This window comes from Tursiops truncatus, chromosome 3 (genome assembly GCF_011762595.2).
Source record: "Tursiops truncatus isolate mTurTru1 chromosome 3, mTurTru1.mat.Y, whole genome shotgun sequence".
Classification (NCBI taxonomy): Eukaryota; Metazoa; Chordata; class Mammalia; order Artiodactyla; family Delphinidae; genus Tursiops; species Tursiops truncatus.
The window spans coordinates 149,010,406-149,024,316 of NC_047036.1; the positions used below are offsets into that span (position 1 = coordinate 149,010,406).

Below are 13,911 nucleotides of genomic sequence, written 5' to 3' on the forward strand. Positions count from 1 at the left end.
CTTCGACCCTCATTCTGTCCTAGATCGGGCTGGGTGGTCATGCAATGCTACTTCCTTGCAGACATCTGTGATGAGACCTGACTAGCAAACTCAGGAATGGAAGTCCAACTGATGTCCAGGGCTGGATGCTGGACTCTGGCCCTTGGACTAAAAGCGGAGCCCCAGTGACTGGGGTCAGCAGCAGAGTCAAACAGCTGAAGCTGCCCAGTCTGACGCAGGGTGAACCCTAGCATCAAGAGATCAAAGAGCAGGAATGGGTGCAGGGGAGCCTGGAAATGTATACCAGTCCCCCTTCTCTTGTCTCAAAGGGACCCTTCTCTGGACCCATGGCATCCCTTCTTTCCCAGTCCCTGGCAGGCTCAGGGCAGAGCAGAGAACCTGGAATTCAAGCCTTCTCTGGAAAGCAGAATCAGGTTTTGCTTTAGCAAAGAAAGAGCTAAGAGAAACTGGGGGTTCCCTGGGCCCTTCTCCAGAGCAGTTACGCCAAGTCAGCATTCACCATTTGGGTTGTGGATGCTAATTTATTGGCTCATGGAAGGTCAATCTCATCCCCACTTCCCCACTGTTCCATATGAGGCAGACATGAGACCTCTCACACTGCCTGGCCCCTCCTCCTTGGGGAGGCAGAGAAGTTGGGCAGATGTTCTCAAACCCTCCTTTGCTGCCTTCATGCAGCCCCTTGCACGTCCTGGCAGAAGCCACTTGGACACCAGAGGGCGCTGTGGCACCAGCTCATTCCCCAAAGTCTCCTTCCGCCAAAGATTCCAGGCTCCAGGGCAACCGAGTTTTGAATGCCAGACAACCACATCCAACAGACACAAGGTTGGAAGTGATCCAGGAAATGGGAACGTTGTGTTTTTGCTCACTTCAAGTTGTCACTGATGGTTCAACAGTTTTTCTGGAGGAAAGGAAATAAAAAGTTACCACTATGCTAACTGTGCGTAGAGATTTTAAGACCTGTTCTGATTTCAGACAAGTTCAGAATTTGAAATAAAGAAACACATACCTTGAAAACAAGAAAATGAGGTAGTAACTGTCGGGGAAAATTCTACAGGGATCTATGCAGAGGCCCGTTTGCAGGTTGCGGCCACCGTAGGGACTCATGAGGTGGTCAGGAAAATTCCAATTGTCCAGGAAACAGCCACAGACATGACTGGACTGGATTTCGCTGGGTATCAGCAAAGGAGTTCAATCTCTCCACTTGAGGGGAAGCTCGAGGGATAACTTTTAGTACTTACTGAGCACTTACTGTTAGCTAAGTGAGTATATGTTTTACACGGATTATCTCATTTCATCTTCACCAAAACCTTCCGAGATGAAGACGATTTCACGGATAAAGAAACTTCGGCTGAGAAAAGCTGAGTGCAGCTAATCAGCTGGTGAGCAGTGATACAGGATTCAAACGCATGTCTCCAAGAAGGGAGCCCAGGCTCACATGTCTCACTGACTGTCCTCTCCAGGCCAGCTCTCAGCCGTGCCCAGCAGCAGTGACCTGGGCCCCAGTCAACCCTGACACTCTTAAAGGCAGTGGGGATCACAGACCAGCACAGACGGTTAGCTTAGAACTCATGGGGGACTGGAGAGGGGAAGGTATGATTTACAAGCAGGTGAAATACTTCTGTGCAGAAACCAAATAAAATAAGTTTTCTCGGACAGGCTCATTTCAGATATTCTGTAACATCTGCTGTCGGGGGTGCATAAATGATGGGTAGAGTGATGGTTCCTCCTGATTTTCAGTCTGCGGATTATGAAACTGAAGGCATTTTAGGCAGAATTGAGCCTCTAGAGATAGTAGCCTCAAGTGTAATCCAGGCTTGGCAGTGATCACATCAGCCACGTTTTATGAGAAGATGAATGAAAAGGCTATTGAAATCAGGAAGCACCATATAAAAGAAAGAGAATTGTATGTGAACCAGACCAAGAGCACCTCCCTCTCTCTCTTTCTCTCTTCCTCTCTCTCATGAGAACACCTTCTCCCTTCCCATGGAGAAGCCTCACGACAGCCCGCAAACAAGCACGACCTGAATCACAAGTGGGTTCAAATCTCTGCCCTGCTGCTTCCTCGTTGTGCAGCCTTGAACACGCAGCTCCACCTCTCGGAGCTTCAGTTTCTTCGTCTCTTAAATGGGAATAATAACAATCAGACCTCACAGAGTAGATGGTAACAATGACAGCACACATTTATCACCTGCTATGAGCCAAACACTGCCCACTGCTTTCATTTCAGCCCGTCGCATCTTCCCAACAGACCGCTGGGCAACAACTGTCACTACCCCCTGATTTACCCTTAGGAGGAGAGTCCCAGAGGGGCAGTGTTCATAAGTTACAGAGTGGAATTCACACTGGAGTTTAGCAGAATTTAGGGCTTAGAACTTAAAACACCCACTGATTGGTCATAGGAGCCACTGATTAAATCTGAAAGGGGCTGGAGAAACAAGACCTCTGACAACTTAAATGACGTCATAGGTCCTCACAGATAATCTAATGGCACAGAGTGAATTTTGTTAAAGAGAGAGAAGCGGGCTTCCCTGGTGGCGCAGTGGTTGAGAGTCCGCCTGCCTGTGCAGGGGACACGGGTTCGTGCCCCGGTCCGGGAAGATCCCACATGCCGCAGAACGGCTGGGCCCGTGAGCCATGGCCGCTGAGCCTGCGCGTCCGGAGCCTGTGCTCCGCAACGGGAGAGGCCGCAACAGTGAGAGGCCCACGTCCTGCAAAAAAAAAAAAAGATAAGCAAAGGGAGAGGAAAGAGGTTTTCTGATGTTCTTTTTTTTTCTTCTCTTTGGACAGGACTTTGTATTTTCCAAGACACTTCCCATACACAATCTCTTTTGATCCTGATGCTAATCCAATGAGATGCACAGGACAGATTTCATTATCTCCATTTTACTGAAGATAAAATGGGTCCTAGTAACTAAGTGACTTGCCAAAGGCCCCACTAATGACACAGGTGCAGGTAAAATTTCACAGGGTGGCAGCAGGATTAAAAGAGTCAGATCATGAGTGAGGACTTGGCATGTCAACTGGCATATAGCAAGTGCTCAGTAAATGCTTGTAGGATCTGAAAGGGTTTGAAAAGGCTTCCTAGACCATACTCATTCCCTCTTGCCCCAGTCATGGATCTCCCACTGTGTGGCACGTTTCAGCTACGGTGTGGAGAGAAATGTTTGGATCACATGGACCATTCAGTGAAAAACTTGGGGTTGTTTTGAACACTGTCAGAGTTGGGTGGAAAGGCCTGCAAGAAGCCAGGTGACTGATTCTACCAGTCCCTTCAGAGAACCTTAGAGCAGGAAATAATCTAGAGATGGTCTGGTCCAGTATTTTCCAGCTCTCAGGCACTGTAGCATCCTGAGAGAGGCTGCCATATCTGAATGCCACCTGCACTGCTGTTTATTTATAGTTTGCTGGAAATCGACTCATTTTTTAAGTTACATGAATGTATTGAAATACATTTTATATATGTATATAATTAATATTTATTCATGAAATTGTGGATTTGATTTGCTGGAGGTAGATTCTTCTAATATGTTCGTCTGTTCCAGTTCATGTATTTCTAATAAACACGTAGTGATTAGAAAATTAAAATGTGTCCATGTTCCACGCTTTCGGAAACTCTGATCCAGTCACGTGCCTTATTTGTCTAAAGCAGAAAAGGCAGCATGAAAGAAGAAAATATGGCACAGATAATAGACTCAAGTCTTCGAATCTAGGGCTCTTTGCGACGAAATATCCCCTTTTGACCTTAAGATCTGCAGCATTAGCTCTCTAAAGTTGTGTGGGACAACAGTGTCAGGAGGTAGGAGATATATACGCCCATCAAAGTCTTCCCAGGGGGGCCCTGGTGGGTAGGGCTGTGGGCGAGTTGAGGCTCTCCTTCGTGCCAATCACCATCTTCTCCCAGGCTGTGTATCACTTCTGTGATCTCTGTTTCTGTGTAAAAAAAAGGAAAGCAAAGTTATTTTAATATTTTTATAATATGCATCCTTCATAAATCCAGAAAGATGTGCATTGCCCTTTAAATTATGGGGAAAATTCATTTTTGCTCTCTGTCAAGTTCTTCCTCTCTGATAATCATACCTGTCAGTGGTTGAACATGTGCTTTGCACCAGGCGCTGGCTTAAGGATTTATCCAAATTATTTCCTTCTTACCAGCTTAGAAGGTAGATAGTATTATCTGTGTCTTCCAGCAGCAGTAAGGGGTAGAAACGGGGTCTGAGCTCAAGTATCTCTCCTATACTGATTTCTTGTCAAAGCAGCAGGCTGATTTTTTTGTTGTTCTTTGTTTGTTTTTGGGGTTTTTTTCTTTGTGTTGTTGTTGTTTTTTTTGGGGGGGAGAGTGCATTACATAGCTTGTAGTAGGATCTTAGTTCCCCAGCCAGGGATGGAACCTGCGCCCTCTGCAGTGAAAGCGCGGACTCCTAACCACTGGACTGCCAGGGAATTCCCCAACACTGATGTTTTAGAGTTGGGATGACAGTCACACTTGACCTGATAATGGCATTAAAGCCTGCACAGCGCTGCCTCCTCTGAATCTGGCCTGGAGGTGGGCGGGATGATGCTGGTTCCCATTATCCAAACTGCAGAAGCTCACGGGCAAAGGGTGTCCATGACGTGCCCATAAAATCACACAGCTGAGGCCTGGAACCCAGCCACTTCTGGCTCCTGGCTCTTTGCAATTGCTGAGCACGTTGCCCACAGCTGGTTGGATGCAGTTATATCTAAGGGTGGAAGCAGAGGTAGCTGGGCACACCCAGCTCAGACTGCACCTGCCCGGGCGACGGCCTTGCTGTGGGGAGCGCCCGTCTGCCCGCCTCCCTACAAAGGGCGATGTCAGAGAGGCTTGTCCTCTGATAGTCAACAGCTCATCCTGCTAGTCAGGGGAGAGTCAAAACATAGTTAAAGTTTAGTGGACTTCATCCCTTAATAATAAAAATAATAAGGGTGCAATTAATAGCAATCCTGTACACTTTTATGGATGCTTTCATCTGAGAATCCAAGTGGTTTGGAAGAGAAGCCATCATTAGGCTGATTTTACAGATGAGAAAAATCAAATGACTTGCCCAAGGTCAGGGCCGAATCAGCCCCGGAGCAACGGGGAGAAGGCCAGGCTCTCTCCCTCCATCCCTCTCTGTACCTGACACATTGGTAGTTATCTTTCATCTGAGAATCTTAATCTCCCAACAATGATCACCGGTCATCAGTGGCCAAAAGAAAAAAAAAATCTCTACCTGGCTTGCCCATCAGTGGAGGTCTCCATCCTATGCTGCCTCTTCTGACCGACAGGGAAGAGTGAGTGCCATGCCCCGCTACCATCCCCCATTCCCCTGCTCCTCCCCCACGCCCAGGCGGGGCCCAGGGTCCTGGTCTCACCGCTCAGTGGGGGCTGAGGCCCCACGAAGTCAAGAGACTGGGAGTGTGTGACAAAGTGAGAGAGTGGCATGGACAGATACACAGTCCCAAATGTAAAATAGACAGCTAGTGGGAAGCAGCCGCATAGCACAGGGAGATCAGCTCGGGGCTTTGTGACCACCTAGAGGGGTGGGATAGGGAGGGTGGGAGGGAGACGCAAGAGAGAGGAGATATGGGGATATATGTATATGTATAGCTGATTCACTTTGTTATAAAGCAGAAACTAACACACCATTGTAAAGTAATTATACTCCAAAAAGATGTTTAAAAAAAAAAGAGAGACTGGGAGTGAAACAGGCAGCCAGCCCAGTATGTGAAGCCATTTCCAATATAAAAGACTGAAAGTCATTTTGATGATGCCGGTTTTGAGGGTGTGTTTATTCCAGCTCACATAAATCCAGACATTATGGCACGAGGTAAAAACAGGTTTTGGAGTCAGATACACCTGGATTTGAATTTTGACTCTGCCACTTATTAGCTTAAACAAATTGCTTGGCTTCTCTGAGCCTCAGTGTCTTTTCTTCCCCTCAACCCCAGAGCCTCAATGTCTTCATTCGTAAAATCAGTATGGCTGTTACCTTAGGTACCTTTGACTCAACAAAATCAGCTATTTGTGCTCTCTCTTTCTTTAATTGAAACAGCGTAAAATGATATTTTGCATATATAGTCCTGAATGTACTGTACATTGCCTTATACATTATAGAACGTGTATATACCCAGGGTGCAGAGGATACATTCCACACCAAATATATCAAAATTTATGGGTAAATATTTTTAAAGGATTTTCGAGAAGAATTTTAACAATATTCAATGTTTGTCTTTGCGCTCTGATTTGGGGCTATAATGTCCTTCCACCATAATAACCATTCGTGCTTGTTGGGAGATTAGAGCCCGTGGGCACTCCACCACTGGGAAGGGTTTCTATCAGGCACAGTCTAACGAAAGTACGAAGCTGAAAAAAAATTAAAACAAAAACTCTTGCCTCTAGGAAGGAAAAAAGGAGACGGAAGAAGAAAGAAGAAGAGGCAGAAGAAGAGAAAGAGCTGCCCTGAGCGAACGTGATTGGCTAGTACCGTGCGGGGCTGTCCTGACGGTCCTTCTCAGCCCCTCAGCCCTGGAAGATGCATCGTGCAACTCGCTGCACAGATGAGGAAGCAGGTTCCACGTCATGACAAAACCTGTCCAGGTTCACAGAGCCAATAAGCGGCTAACAGGGATTTGAGCTCCCGCCTGTCTGATCCCCGAGCATGTGTGCTCTGTTGGGTACTTGGAAGTCTTCTTCCTTAGAAGACATTTTTCACGGATTGGATGGTGGAGAGGTATCTGCTTGTATCCATCAGGGTCTGGGCAGGAAACAGCAAGCACACTCACCCCAGGCCCTGATGGTAAGTGAAAGTCAAGGCCGTGGGCAAGGTGAGATGCCTGGGGAGCTACTCCCCCAGACCCAAAGGGATGAAAGGAGGTAGCAGTTCCAGGAATCTGAACAGAGACAGTTATGTAGAGGAGCCCCTTCCCCAGGGTGGGGTTCGGGTGTGGAGGCTACATACCCCACCTCCTTCCTCTACTTCCCCTGATCTCCAGATGGGCTCCCTACTGCCCAAATTATCCTGAAAAGCAGAGGGCGAAGGAGCTAGTTTTCCAAGTCAGCCTCCTAGGACAAAAAGCAGAAGAGAGACGAGTAAAGAGCAGATGTGGGGTGGGATGATGGAGGACCAGTCTTCCTTCAATTATGAAGAGTCCCAGTGGCAGGCTGCCTCCCCTCCCAGAGCCGGGCGGTAAAGTCCCTGCTGGCCCGTCCTAACTTGTTCTGAGAGTTCTTGAAAGATCTTGTCAGGAGGCAGGAAAGCATCCCTCGGAGCTGGTGAGAGAAGGACATCCAGTCCATTTTACAGATGCAGAAGTTGAGGTCCAAAAAGGGCAACGATTGGCACAAACACAACTAGGGACAGCACCAGGAAGAGAAGATGGCAGATGGATCGTTCATTCTGGCCTCTAGCTGGCATCTTAATCCATCCATCCTTCATTCATTCATTCAGCAATTATCTAATTATCTATGGAGAAGCCAAGGTGTCCCAGACGTCCTAATCGACAGAAAGCCTGGGGCAATGATGTATTTTTTCATTCTTCCATGGTTCAGTTATAAATAGTGATAATCACTGACATCTATTCAGTGCTTACTGTTTGCCAGGGACTGTGCGAGGAACTTGCCTCTTGCCTGCATTATCTCATTCAATCCCCACAATAACTCTCGGAGGGAGGTATAATTGTTACTGTCTCCAGTTTACAGATAGGAAATCGAGACTTAGCTTAAGTAACTTGTCCACCATCACCCAGCTGGGAAGCAACGAAACTGAGCTCAGAGCCTAGATCCTTCTGACTCCAGAAGCTAGTGTTTAAGCCCTGGGCTGCATTTCAGAGGCCCAAACTGGCCACCAGTAGGCCAGGTGCTGCCCATACACGTGCTTTATATGTTTTTAACCAAGCCAACGTGCAAAAACTGGGAGATTTCATTTGTAAAAATCCAGATTTCCTTACTTTCCTTTTGAAGGTCTAGAAGACTTGGCTACACGAGGTGTGCGCTTCTTCCTGGCACAGCTGCCTGCCATGCAACTTGCCCATGGCTGTCTGCCGCCTCTCTCCATAGACAGCCAGGTTTGTGGTCCTGGCTGGTCTGCCTCTTCGTTCCACGGCAAAATGCAACAGAGAGCATGATACGGGGTGAGTGCCCCCAGGGTGGGGACTGGGGCTTTATGCCCTGGGCAGGGTCACTTTTCCTGCCACTTGGCCAAACCCATGGGAAACCCTCCAATACAAAGGATCCAGGGCAGTAAACAGCTAATAACCTACCTTTCCTCTGCTCCTCCTGGCCGGCCCCGGCAATGGAGCACAAAAGGCAGCCCCACGATGCCAGGAAAATGCCCAACCAAAGAGGCCCGTCTCCAAATGCAGCCCATGACAACCCCATTGAAGGCAGATAAAACATTTTCAACAATATCACCTTTTATCTTGCTCTGTGGGCCAAAGGGGTAAAACACAGTTGCCAAACACAAATTAACGTGCAATTATTTTCCTTGCCTGAATCATTTTCTTTCATGTGTCAGAGCACGCTGAGCAAATAGCACCACACCTTGAACTTTAATTGTGGTGATCAGGGCTCTGAGCCACAGGAAAGTCTTGCTAACGCCTCCTTCAGCTCTGACTTTCAAGTTGAAGCAACTGATTTTTTTTTTCCCCTCCTCATCTCTTCTTTTTAAGGAAAAGAGACATATATTGGGGGACGTCTCAGGGCTGCTGCAACCAATATCATGCCTGTTTGGCTATGGGAAAGTGCTTCTCCCACCACAAACCAAATATAAATACAGCCGCCTCTGACAGGTGACGTAGTGAGTTAATAGCTGTTCTTTTCTCTTATTCATTTGGTGGCTAATTATTTGCCTAGTGAGTTTTAGACCACCTATCTTTGTATTAATACTCTAATGGGATACACACTATATTGTTTATCTGCTAAGATGGTCTTGAAGTTTGAGTTGCATGAGAGTAGCAAAGGGAAAAGAGAAGTAGGGGCTTACCATGGGCCTCTGTTGAAAGGAACACGGGTTGGCATCTTCTGATCCTCTAAGCCTGGTTTTGTACGTTATTTTGAGCCGTTTCTTCTTTCTGTCTCGGCAGACGTAAGGCGACACTCCCAGGTACATGGTGATAGTGATGGTTTAGACACGAGAGACCAGCTCTTCACTCACAGCAAAATTGCCTCCCTCTTGTCATTGGGGAAGATCGAATTCAAAGACATCTATGGGGAATCAAAACACAACTGCGGTTCTCCATGACTTCCAGTGCCTCAGCCCCGGGCACGACATCATCATTGAATGGAAGTTCAATCAGCTCTTCCCCAGGCTCATTTGGGATCCTTGGAGATGAGGGAAGATGGTGAGGTTGATGACTTCGCTTTCCTTTAAGTAATTCATGAATCTGGGGGCTGTTTTGAACACGAGACACAAAAGGTCCTTGAGTCTAGAAATGTTTAATCTTTTCCATTGTAGTATTCTTCATTACGATGTGCCCAGCCCATGAAAGTTAGTATTAACATGACTGACACCTAGTAGGTACTCAGCAATATATGATAAGTAGAGGAATAAAATATGCAGAAATGGATATCTTAAGAATTCATTTTGTGGGGGATAGGGGATTTCGTTGGGGATAGGGTTAATTCTTTATTCATGCAGCCGTGAATGCATGAATTTATCTACTCAACAATAATTAAGTGCCTACCCCAAGAACTGAGAGTTCTATAAAGAGAAAGACTCAACCCCTGCTCTCAGTAGGAGTCCGGAAGAGGCAAACATAGGTGGGAAAGTTTCAGAGCCCTGGACTTAGGGCTACTATGGAGACAAACACAGCTGGGGTGCTTGCTGAGTGCTGAACAGCGATTCTTTGAGTGTAATTCTGACATGATATTTTCATTGACATTAACGATGAAGATGAAAGTCAAAGAACAAGGACTATGTTGGAGCCCCACTTGTTTATCAATGTTGTTAGCAACTTCTTTGCAAAGTTGAATACTAGTTTTCAAATATCGAAAGAATGTTTTCTTCCGTTTTGGGGGGCTATTCACAATGCAATGCAGCAAGTAGAAGCTGCACTGTTGAGATTTTCTCCATCACTTTGTTAAATCTAGTCAATCAACACAGCAATAAACTAAGCCCTGATAGGTAGCATTTGCCAGTTTCCATGGTGTAAATATTCCAACTGTGGCTGATCTCAAAGCTACGACTGTGATGTCACTGAGAGTTGCACAGCAGTGCCGCATTACGTAGCATTGCCACCATACAGATGCACTGGATGTAAATAATCTTCAGAGTATAAATATTAGTAAAATGTAATAAAATAATTAGGAAGTGACAAGTTTTGAGTATTTATGACCTTTGTTTTTAATATAATTTACTTAATTATGTGTTTATAATTGAATCTTTAATAATTGCTGTGTTTAACAGCCGGCTTGCAAAGTTCCTGATAATTTAATAATTGGCTTTCATAGATTGGTAAGGGCAGGCTCCGGCCCATTCCTGGGCCTAACCCAACAGAGAGATCAAGGAGGGCTTCCCAGAGAAGGAGATCCCTGAGCTGAGAAGCACCATAGTGTGGAGAAGATATTGGGCTCCATCCAAAGTCCAACTCCAGGGATTTGAATCTCAAGTCTGCCTCTTCCTGGCTCTGTGACCTTGTTGCTAGTTGCTTGGTTATTCTATGCCTCAGTTTCCTGTTCCTTAAAGTGGGCATGATAATGCCTAACTCCCAGGTTTGCTTTGTAGATGACGTATCTGGCCTCTAGAGATGCTCTCACGTGTTAATTCTTATTGAAAGACAAGTTGGAGCCCAAGGGGAGGTGGGGGAGGATGGGGGCCGTTCCAGACAGACTGGGAGAGCTAATGCACAAAGGCAGACAGGGAGAGAGCCAGGGGTTCATAGAAAGAGCCAGTTGTTCTGCAGACACAGAATCCCTGAAAGGACAAATGAGGCTGGAAGAGTAGGCAGGGGCCTTGAATGTCATGCTCAGAAACTTCGCCTTGATCCTGGAGGTGGGTCCCTCTGCTCCAGGGGAGGACTGTCTGGGCTTGTTTCCCCATCTTGAAAACAGAGCTCACTCAGCCCAGCCCATCACTTGGGATGATTATAGCAATTAAAAGGACTACCTGGCAGACAGTAAAAATGGTTTAGTTATCATTGTTTTTATTATTCTGAGAGCCCTGCTCGCTGCCTGGGAATGACAGGAGATGAATGAAGGTTTGTTATTTATGCTGGACTGTCATGGTCAGATGGCCCCCAGGCAGAGCTGGGAAGGCCTCTGGAAAAGATCTACCTACTGCCAGAAGTGGCTTTCCTCAGGTGGCGATCTGGAGAGCATAAGAGGTCAACACCTAGGGGAACTCTGTTTGAGTCCCTTTGAAAGAGTGATCACACCAGGTGGTGTCCTCGCAGCCCACAGAAGCTGCTGTCAGTTTCCCAGGGTCCACAGGATGCCATGTGACCCCATCATGGCTGCCCAGAGACCTGGCCCGGAGACTACCTTTCCTTCCTGTGCTGGGTACCCTGTGCTGGGTAGTCAGGTTGATCATCTAGATAATTTTTAGGCCCTAAATGCTATTGCTGAGGAAACAATCAGAGACATTTGCTTGTTTGTTCTGCATGAAATCACCAGTTTGCCTGTTTATAGAAAGCTATTCAAGTCTCTGCCATTTGGCCTGAACAGACGCAAGCCAAGAACTTACTGTTGCTTTTTTAATGAAATACCTACTGTGTGCCAGGGGCTTTCCCAGAATACCACCCACAGTTGTTTGTGAGAGATTTCTGGAGATAAGTCTGGTGGACAGAGGAGCAATGTGTTGACGAAGCAGCTGCACGGCTGTTGTCTCATTAAAGCCTTAGGATGGCTTGAGGGGCAGTTGGTAAGTGCCTTTTCAGAGATAAGAAAAATGAGCCACAGAGAAGTTAAGTGAATAATGGTAACCAGGATGAGTGTTGAGCACCTAGGACAGTGCAGTAGTTTCACATGCATGAACCCATTCCCCAGTCGCTGCACCAGGGTAAAGGAGGTCCTATTATTAACAGCCTCATTTTACAGCTGAAGACTCTGAAGCTTAGACAGATCTTAGCTGCTAAGTGGTGGAACAAGCGTGTCAGCCCTGTTATCACTCCAGAATCCAAGCTCTTAACCATGCCTGGCGAAGGGCCCAGGGCTGGGAGGTGGAGACGGGGCTGCAACCAGCCGGGTTTGTCTCTGAGGGGCTGTGTTCTTCCATTCCCCACCACTGTGGCGGCTACCATCTTCTCCCACTCAGAGTGGAGATTTTCGCCCTCTGTACGTGGAATAACATCACCTGGGGCTAAGATTCAACCGCCAACGCCAGCGCTGTGTGGGTTCAGGTTTATCCATTGTTTCTGGGTCCACTCGATGAGACCACTGGGTCTCATCCATTTCTAGATATCAATTTAGAAAATTAGAATGAAACTAAAAACCACCCTTTGGCCTCCCTCAAGCTTCTTCTCTCCCCCCAACAAAGGTGCAGCCCCAGGGGTGAGTGAGGCATTACTCCGTGTCCGGGGAGGGCTGGGAAGAAAGGTGCTGGGTAAACATCACACCAGATGTTTTTGTTCTGCCTCTGCGTACCAGCAGGCTGAGAGGGACCAGCTCCTCTGGGAACTGCCAGCTTTGCTATTTCTCACTGCACCCGCTGCTCCATGCCTGGACCAGACACTTCATAGCATGCATCTCCTCCCAAACAGCATCTCATGTTTTTTGTTTGTTTGTTTATTTTTCCCTTTTTTTCTCTTCTTTTATTGTAGCCAAATTCACACCAATTTAAGAGAGCTCATTCTCCACCTCTCCCCTAGGAAACGAAGCAGAGAGAGAATGAGAGAGGACAGGAGGCTGAAGGAGCAGAAAACCATCAGAGAGCAAATCTATACGCTGTGCTAAATGCCACTGGGAGAGAGGTTTTCCCATTATTTTCTGCTTACCTCGGTGGAATCTGTTTCTCATAATAAAAATATAGTCAAGAATGACTGGTGGGGGCTTCCCTGGTGGCGCAGTGGTTAAGAATCCACCTGCCAATGCAGGGGACACGGGTTCAAGCCCTGGTCCAGGAAGATCCCATATGCCACGGAGCAACTAAGCCCGTGTGCCACAACTACTGAGCCTGTGCTCTAGAGCCCATGCTCCGCAACAAGAGAAGCTACCACAATGAGAAGCCCGTGCACCACAACGAAGAGTATCCCCCGCTCGCCTCAACTAGAGAAAGTCCGCATGCAGCAACAAAGACCCAATGCAGCCAAAAATAAATAAATAAATTAAAAAAAAAAAAAGAATGACTGGTGGGCCCCTCATCTCTGAGGAGGGTGAGGGAGCATCGTACTCAGGGTCATTTGGAATCTCAGCTCTGCTATCCATTCCTGTGTGACCTCGGGCAAGTGTCTTAACCTCACTGAGTGCCTGCAGCCTCCTCTGTGAAATGAAAGAATACAGACAGGGGCTGGTTCACCCTTCCCTGAGCCTCGCAGATCTCTGTGGAAATGATCGTTGTGCCCATTTTACAGATGAGAAAACTGAGGCACAGAGAGGTTAAGTAATTTGTCCTAAGTCATAGAACTAGAAAGTGGCAGAATCAGGATTCAAAACCCAGGCCCTCTGCTCAAAATACTCATTTTCTTCCCCTTCTCTTCCCATCGCTTAACCTGAATTTGGTCACTATTCAATATCGTCTCTCTGCCTAGCAGAATCTTGGCCATAGGAGGGCTGAGAGAGGACTGACCTACCCACAGGAGAACCATGGAGGTTCTCCACTGTCAGTTTTCTCCCCCACAACCCTTTTCCTTTGTAGAACATTTTCAGAATAGAGTTAAGCCAAAATAATAAATTATAAACCATCCATAATCCCACCCACTGCAAGATAACGACTTTTAACTCCTAGAGCTTTACTCCAGACACCTTTCTATGTATATAAATAC

The 13,911-nt window shown here is 46.9% G+C and overlaps 2 long non-coding RNA genes across 4 annotated transcripts; one reads left to right on the forward strand and one right to left on the reverse strand.

Annotated features, from left to right (window-relative positions):
• Nucleotides 1–252: 252 nt before the first annotated feature.
• On the reverse strand, nucleotides 253–8,415 carry LOC141278366 (uncharacterized). Its single transcript, XR_012330983.1, has 3 exons — nucleotides 8,257–8,415; nucleotides 1,007–3,930; nucleotides 253–898 (listed from the first exon to the last, which is right to left on the reverse strand). It is a non-coding gene; the product is annotated as an uncharacterized lncRNA (long non-coding RNA).
• On the forward strand, nucleotides 6,480–13,255 carry LOC109551894 (uncharacterized). 3 transcript variants are annotated; one of them, XR_002178598.3, is made up of 4 exons: nucleotides 6,480–6,822; nucleotides 7,958–8,127; nucleotides 9,079–9,336; nucleotides 12,799–13,255. It is a non-coding gene; the product is annotated as an uncharacterized lncRNA (long non-coding RNA). The 3 variants fall into 3 exon arrangements; XR_002178597.3 differs by having other exon boundaries at nucleotides 6,481–6,794; nucleotides 12,751–13,255; XR_002178593.3 differs by having other exon boundaries at nucleotides 6,482–6,822; nucleotides 12,751–13,255.
• The last annotated feature ends 656 nt before the right edge of the window (nucleotides 13,256–13,911 follow it).